Raw genomic sequence first — 9,246 nt, forward strand, 5'->3', positions numbered from 1 at the left:
ATTCCTGAATAGAACAGCAATGGCTTGTGTTGTAAGAGAATCAACAAATGGGACCTCATAAAATTGCAAAGTTTCTGTAAGGCAAAAGACACCGTCAATAAGACAAAAAGGCCACCAACAGATTCGAAAAGGATCTTTACCTATCCAAAAATCACACAGGGGACTAATATCCAATATATATATATATAAAGAAATCAAGAAGGTGAACTCCAGAAAATCAAATAACCCCATTAAAAATGGGGCTCAGAGCTAAACAAAGAATTCTCACCTGAGGAATACTGAATGGCTGAGAAGCACCTGAAAAAATGTTCAGCACCCTTAATCATGAGGGAAATGCAAATCAAAACAACCCTGAGATTCCACCTCACACCAGTCAGAATGGCTAAGATCAGAAATTCAGGTGACAGCAGATGCTGGCGAGGATGTGGAGAAAGAGGAAACTAGCTACAAGCATTCTCTCTCTCTCTCTCTCTCTCTCTCTCTCTCTCTCTCTCTCTCTCTCTCTCTCTCATGTGTGTGTGTGTGTGTGTGTGTGTGTGTGTCTATCTCTGTCTCTTTTATTCTTTCTATACAAACAGCAACCAGGTAAGTAGAGGAGCTAGTTGCAGGAGGCCCCAGGCATCATTGCAGCTAAGAGGCTGAGATCACAACACAGATTTTCATGAGTTATCTTCAGTCTCCACATTCAAAGAGCCCTGTACTCTGTCAAAGCCCAATAAATGTCAGCAGTGTGGAGGGGAGGCACAAGTTCCCAAGTTGTTTCAGAAAAATATCACAGATGATTGCAGAATAATACTTCAATATTAACCCTTAGTTCTGACATCTAAATGAATTCAGCAGTTATTGGAAAAAGTGTTCATGGTTTTAAGGAACATGTGAGCCAATGAAATGTTAAAATGTTTCCACCACAGTGAAAACCAAATTGTAATCTTGCATATCCTAAGGTGCTTGTTTTTAAGATTGGATAATTTAATAATTAAAAACTAAAAATGTCCCACAAACGCAGCACAGAGTTTTATCTATAGCACAGCTAATAATTTATTATGTCATTTTTATTATGTTCCTTTTTTGTTTGACTTTCAGAAGTTTGGTTGGATTTAGTTTCATTTGACAGTTTATTAAAAGAAAAGTAAAAACTGTCAAGAGAGAGTGCCAAGGTCATTTTGAACGCTATATTTTAAAAAACAAAAAGCTGTTCATTGTCTCAAATCCAGTGGATAACTTGACTTACATGCTTTGGAAAATCAGCAGCTTTGCCAAAATCTGAGTTATTTGAAATGGTGGCAATCTGGATTCAGCTCAGTTCCATTACCTGATAGGACAAAGGCTGGGAGTTCACCTGCTGAGCTGTCGTGGTGGGTTCTGGGAGAGCATGGTGACTCCAGTATGCCTGTGTGGCATGGTGTGAACATTGCCGGTGTCTCCCTGAAGTTTCTGAACCCAGACCTGATGGACAGTGATGCAGATAAGAAGCAGTGTCCTAGCACTTCACTGTCCAGGGTGGAGCAGTGTTTGTAGGGAGACCATGCCCTTCTCATATGAGTTGTGGTTAGTACAATTGTGCTGAGGTAGTCTAGGGAAAAATCTCAGTTCCCACAGCTCTGCCCTGCTGCCAAGTGGTACTTGTGTAATGGTAACCTGGTTTGTGTGATAGTAAGTAGAACCTATGTATCACCCTTAACATACAAAATATTCAATTTGCTCAATATGCAAACTAAATATATCCATGTCTATATAGGATGATACCAGTTCAGTTTTCTAAAACATATCTTTTACTTGCTGTATTTTTTTTTTTATTTTCTGTGTACTATGTTAAAATGACATTATCTTTCATCACATATCACCATACTTGTGCTTTTATATTTCTTGCATTTACTTTAAAATTTTTGTAACTCAATGTAACAAATTATTTTAAAGTATATAGAGTTCAGCCACTGCCTTGAAACTTAAAATTAAAATATGTATGAGTTTGTCAGACTTTATGTGATAAAAGATACAGTAGCATACCCAGGACTGACTGGTTGTCCATCTGTTCACACTGTAACACATATCTGAATGGGAAAAGAAAGCCAATAACAGGTGACAGACTCCATATTTTTCCTCTTATGTCTTAATTTTATTAGTGATAATACTTATAACCTGAGTTATAGGCTTAGAGAGGGCAAATAAATCTAAATGTTTTATTGGAAGACTGACTTGAGCCAGGGTAGAGTCCGCAGACATTATCCATTCTGTAAACTGGTCAGGAGGAATTATAAAAAGACTGATATACAGTTAGAAACTGAAATATTTGAAGACTGAACCAAATTCCAAACTAGAAAAAAATTAAAAAGTTGATTATGCATGGAAGATTTGTAAGCTGTTCACTCTTGGGTCCAGGAGATGGCTCAGTGGTTTAGAGCTGGTAGTGAATTTGCAAAGGACCTGAGTCTGTAACTCCAGCTTCAAGAGTTCTATGACCTAAATAGGCAACCACATTCTTGTGCACCTACCTATGCACACAGAGACAAACATACAGACACATTATTACAAAATAAATCTTTTAAAGAGTTGTCAACAATTACTGTTGCATTTTTTAAAGGTAAAGAAAAGCCTGGTTTTAACAATGTCATTGGCTTTCTGTAATTCTAGGAAAACCTTATTTTCACAGCTGTGCAAGCATCACATCTAGTTTGATATTACAAAATTCATGGTATTTCATGGTATTTTACTGATTTAAAAACTGACAAGACAGTATGTAGAGAATAAGTATGTACTGAGTGAGAGTAATTACTAGCATATGACATGCTATAAACTAAGTATAATTACAAGCAGATATAAACATTTCAGGTTTCCCTGATTACAAAAGAATACTTTGCTAAAAAAAAAAAAAAAAAAAAAAAAAAAAAAAAGGAGGCTCTTGGGTCAGCCACTAATATTTGTAGTGAGTTTTCAGTCACAGAAGCTCATTTCTGCAATGGACATCAACAGCTATGGATATGAATATGTGCCCAAGACTCACTTACTAAGAAGTTGGATCCTGAAAGATGCATTTAATCACTGGGGGGGAGACTGACTTTTGTTGCCCTGATCTAGTAAATACACTGATCCACTTAGGTATCTATGTTTGAAGAGAATAATATGAGGTGAGGAAAGCTAAAGTGAGTCTGAGTGAAGAGGTCTCACACTAATGTGTGTTAAGGTCTAGGTAAACTGTTAAGGCTTAGTCAACAATTACCTGGCTAGCCTGCCATTATAAGGAAACTTTCTCATATGTTTATGCTGTTTCTAGGAAACTTTCTCATGCCCAAGTTGATTACATATTCTGTTATATTCTGTGTCCCTGGAAACCAATCATTATGGAACTCAGCAGAACTGTTTTGTATTGTTACCCATAACAAGCTTGGACCTGAATAAATCACCCAACAGTACTTCCTGTACCTGTGTATAAGGGTATTTGTTTTTAAAGTTGCTCCTAGGATGGACTCCACCAAAAGAGACACCTCCACCAATATAAGAAACTATTTGGACTTTCATTTGAGTAGGGTGAAGTAAACTTAAGTTCACAAGACCTCCCTGGGAATAGACATCCTACTTGGCAGAAAGAGATGTGTACAAATGTAATTAGCATCCTGGTTGGCAAGTTAAGACATGAATGTTAGTTAAGGCAAGTCCCCTGCCACACTTGAATACCCCAACCAATGTGAGCAGGATTAGTGTACAACAAAGACATGTCCCTAAGGAAATCCCCATATCAAATCTTGATGGATAGAATAATGTAGCAGTGCTCTTTGTAGATCTCATGCTTAAAAATCCTAAAAGAGCTTAACTCACAGTCACAGTTCAGTTCCTGATTTGCAACATGGCCCTGCTTGATCAGTCTTGGGTAGTGGCATTTAATAAGCTATACCTATTTGACTAAGATTGGGAAAGTGGAACCTGGAGTAAGCAGGATTATAGGGCAGTTGTGAGCTAGTGGCAGGAAAAAGGGGGGTAAAAGAAGAAAAAAAAGGCCTTCTTTGGAACTTTTAATGTTGCAGTTCTTTTAAGAGAAGCCCTTTCCCATGGAGATCGTTAATGAAGAAGTGCTCTGAGATGATCTTAGCTTTTTCATATTTCTTTAATGGGGGTGAATGCATACAAATTATTAAGGGTGGACCAGGGGCTATATAATTTGGGAAAAGGGCACGAGAATATCTAGGAAGAGAAGGCCATTGGCTGAAGACTAATGCTATTGAGAGGCCTCATGGGAATGGAGAGGTATTCCAGGTACTGTGCTATATGACAAAATACCAATGGTAAACTTAGTTGAGTGTCATGGTTACATGCTCCAGAGAAGGGATTAGAGTCAGGGAGGGAGCAGCACTACTCTTTTGTGGGAAATTGGTTCTAATTTGTCTTAGTTTGGCTCTCAAAGCCATGCTTCCAGACTTAAGAGTACCTGCCTCCAGGTACTTTCTCTCTTAAATTTTAGAGATTCCCAGGGTTTGGGAAGGTTTCTACCTTACCAGTCTCATGCCCATCTGGTAACACAGTCCACATGCCAACACACATGGCTTTGAGATGAAGATATAAATCTTTATGATCATTATAGTATTGAAAACTAGTGTGTACTCTATTGTTCTTTTCTATTTCAAAAAAAGTTCTATCTATCATAAGCCACTGCATTTGAACAGCCATACCCTTCCTTTCTACATCTGTAACTTTCTACATCTTGTGATATAGAAACATTTTTAATGTTCTTTTTTTTTATTGGGTATTTATTTCATTTACATTTCCAATGCTATCCCAAAAGTCCCCCACTCGCTCCCCCACCCACTCCCCCACCCACCCACTCTCACTTCTTGGCCCTGTCATTCCCCTGTACTGACTCATATAAAGTTTGCACGACCAATGGGCCTCTCTTTCCACTGATGGCTGACTAGGCCATCTTCTGATTCATATGCAGCTAGAGGCACGAGCTCGAGGGGGGGGGTACTGGTTAGTTCATATTGTTGTTCCACCTATAGGATTGCAGATCCCTTTAGCTCCTTGGGTACTTTCTCTAGCTCCTCCATTGGGGGCCCTGTGACCCATCCAATAGCTGACTTTGAGCATCCACTTCTGTGTATTCTAGGCCCCAGCATAGTCTCACAAGAGACAGATCTATCTGGTCCTTTGAAATATTTTGTTATGATAACTTAGAAATCCCTTGTCAGTGCCTGTGTTCTGTGGTCAGACCAAAGCACAGCAGATCTGTGTATTGGAAGCTGAAGTCTTTGGAAGGCTCAACTGCGATCTTTTGTGGCTGTGCTGCTTCCTGGCTAAAATGTTAACCCTGCAGCTTGCTCCATGGGCATACTCTCAGTGTAGCTGGTTGCTTAGATTTCAGATATACTGACTCTTATACACCTTTGTATACCTGATAACATTTGACTTCAATTTTACATGCTTTCAGAAAGTTATTTAATGTGAGCCAGCAATTTGTTCAAATGTAATGTTCGTGGTGATCAACAATTCAGAACTATAGGGATATGTCAGATACACTCTTTTGTTGGGCATTGGCTCTAATGCTTTGTCGTAATTCAACTCCCAAAGCCATGCTTCTAGACCTGAGAGAACCTGCCCCCATCTGGCTTTGATTGATAATAAAGAAATGCTGTGCCGGGCATGGTGGTACACACCTTTGATCCCAGCACTTGGGAGGCAGAGGCAAGCAGATTTCTGACTTAGAGGCTAGCCTGGTCTACAAAGTGAGTCCCAGGACATCCAGGGCTTTACAGAGAAACCCTGTCTCTAAAACCCAAAACCGAACCAAACCAATCAAACAAACAAAAAAAACAAAAAAGAAAGAAAGAAATGCTGTATAACCAATGACTGGGCAGAAAAATAGAGGTAAAATTTTTAGATTGTGTGAACAAGGGATGGGAGAGAGAGAGAAGAAGAAGAGGAGACTCAACCATGCTGGAGAAGCAGAAAGAAGAAACTTAAAGGCCCACTGGGATGTAAGGATACAGGAAAGTGGCCCTAAATGCCACTTTTGGGTCTAGGGTTGCAGAGATAAAATATAAAATTTAAAAGATGTTAACTCAGGAAGACCAGAGGGGAGTATTTGCTAGTCACTGGGAAATTTAGAACTGGGCAACCACTGAGCTAGCCAAGGCATATCAAAATAAGCTGGCATTTTCAACAAATGGTGCTAGTTCAACTGGTGGTTAGCATGTAGAAGAATGTGAATTGATCCATACTTATCTCCTTGTACAAAATCCAAGTCTAAGTGGATCATGGAACTCCACATAAAACCAGAGACATTGAAACTTATAGAGGAGAAAGTGGGAAAGAGCCTGAAAGATATAAGAACGGAGGAAAAATTCCTGAACAGAAAAGAAATGGCTTGTGCTGTAAGATCTAGAATTGACAAATGGGACCTCATAAAATTGCAAAGCTTCTGTAAGGCAAAGGATACTGTCAATGAGACAAAAAGGCCACCAACAGATTGGGAAAAGATCTTTACCAATCCTAAATCCGATAGGGAGCTAGTATCCGATATATATAAAGAACTCAAGAAGATGGACTCCAGAAAACCAAATAACCCTATTAAAATGGGGTACAGAGCTAAACAAAGAATTCTCAACTAGGAATATTGAATGGCAGAGAAACACCTAAAAAAAATGTTCAACATCATTAGTCATCAAGAAAATGCAAATCAAACAACTCTGAGATTCCACCTCACTCCAGTCATAATGGCTAAGTTCAAAAACTCAGGTGATAGCAAATGCTAGCAAGGATGTGGAGAAAAAGGAATACTCCTCCAATGCTGGTGGAATAGCAAGCTGATACAACAATTCTGGAAATCAGTTTGGTGGTCCTTCAGAAATTTGGACATATTTCTACTGGAAGATCCAGCAATACCACTCCTAGGCATATACCCAGAAGATGTTCCAATTTGTAATTCGGACACATGCTCCACTATGTTCATAGCAGCCTTATTTATAAGAGCCACAAGCTGGAAAGGACCCAGATAGCTCTCAACAGAGGAATGGATACAGAAAATGTGGTATATTTACACAATGGAGTACTACACAGCTATTAAAAACAATGAATTTGAGACATCTGGGCACCTTCCCTGCCAGAGGAGAGGTGTCTGCCCTGCCCTGGTGGGCTTTGCCAGAGCACCTGGGGAAGCCATCTTAGCTCCCAGATCCCTCAGAGACTAGTCTGCACAGGTGAGAGTGTAGACTACAGAAGCTACACAGCTTCTGGGACAGGAAAAAGCAAAACAGCTTCTGGGGCAGTCTCCTTTCTGGGCTCCAGACATCTGGGCACCTTCCTTGCCAGAGGAGAGGTGTCTGCCCCACCTGGGTGGGCTTTGCCGGAGCACCTGGGGGAGCCATCTCTAGTCCTGGATCTCTCAGAGACTAGTTTGTGCAGGTGAGACTGCGGACTACAGAAGCTACACAGCTTCTAGGACAGGCAGAAGCTACACAGCTTCTGGGACAGGCCCTGTATCGGGCCTTCATCTTCTGCCAGGAGGCAGGTCCGAATGCCAGGTATCTGTGTACCTTGCCTGCAGAGTACTCTGACCACTGAAACTCAGGAGAGAGCTAGACTCCCAGGTCTGCTGACAGAGGCTAGCAGAATCATGGGAGGAACAAGCTCCAACCAGAGACACCTATAAATCTAAATCCAGAGATTACCAGATGGCTAAAGACAAACATAAGGATCTTACTAACAGGAACCAAGACCACTCACAATCATCAGAACCCAGCACTCCCACCTTAGCCAGTCCTGGATACCCCAACACACCCATAAAGCTAGACTTGGATTTAAAAGCATATCTCATGATGATGGTAGAAGACATCAAGAAGGACTTCAATAACTTACTTAAAGAAATACAGGAGAACACTGCTAAAGAGTTACAAGTCCTTAAAGAAAAACAGAAAAACACAACCAAACAGGTGATGGAAATGAACAAAACCATCAAAGACCTAAAAAGGGAAGTAGAAACAATAAAGAAAACCCAAAGTGAGACAACGCTGGATATAGAAACCCTAGGAAAGAAATCTTGAACCAGTGATGCAAGCATCAGCAACAGAATAAAAGAAATGGAAGAGAGAATCTCAGGTGCAGAAGATTCCATTGAGAACATGGGCACAACAATCAAAGAAAATGGAAAATGGAAAAAGATCCTAACTCAAAACATCCAGGAAATCCAGGACACAATGAGAAGACCAAACCTATGGATAATAGGAGCAGATGAGAATGAAGATTTTCAACTTTAAGGGCCAGCAAATATCTTCAACAAAATTATAAAAGAAAACTTCCCAAAATTAAAGAAAGAAATACCCATGAACATATAAGAAGCCTAGAACTCCAAAGAGACTGGACCAGAAAAGAAATTCCTCCCGACACTTAATAATCAGAACAACAAATGCACTAAATAAAGAAAGGATATTAAAAGCAGTAAGAGAAAAAGTCAAGTAACATATCAAGGCAGGCCTATCAGAATTACACCAGACTTCTCACCAGAGACTATGAAAGCCAGTAGATCCTGGACAGATGTTATACACACACTAAGAGAACACAAATGCCAGCCCAGGCTACTATACCCAGCCAAACTCAAATACCATAGATTGAGAAACCAAAGTATTCCATGACAAAACCATATTCACACATAATCTTTCCAGGAATTCAGCCCTACAAAGGATAATAACAGAAAAAATCAGTACAAGGATGGAAACTACACCCTAGGAAAAGCAAGAAACCTTCAACAAACCTAAAAGAAGACAGCCACAAGAACGGAATGCTAACTCTAACAACAAAAATAATAGGAAGCAGCAATTATTTTTCCTTAATATCTCTTAATATCAATGGACTCAATTCCCCCAATAAAAAGACATAGACTAACAGAATGGCTACACATACAGGACCCAACATTTTTCTGCTTACAGGAAACACATCTCAGTGAAAAAGACAGACACTACCTCAAAATCAAAGGCTGGAAAACAATTTTCCAAGTAAACAGTCTGAAAAAACAAGCTGGAGTAGCGATTCTAATATCTAATAAAATTGACTTCCAAAGCAAAGTTATCAAAAAAGACAAGGAGGGGAACTTCATACTCATCAAAGGTAAAATCTTCCAAGAGGAACACTCAATTCTTAATTTCTATGCTCCAAATGCAAGTGCAGGCACATTCATTAAAGAAACTTTAGTAAAGCTCAAAGCACACTTTGCACCTCACACAATAATAGTGGGAGACTTCAACACACCACTTTCACCAATGGACA

Source organism: Mus caroli, chromosome 7 (assembly GCF_900094665.2).
Source record: "Mus caroli chromosome 7, CAROLI_EIJ_v1.1, whole genome shotgun sequence".
In the NCBI taxonomy this organism is placed as follows: Eukaryota; Metazoa; Chordata; class Mammalia; order Rodentia; family Muridae; genus Mus; species Mus caroli.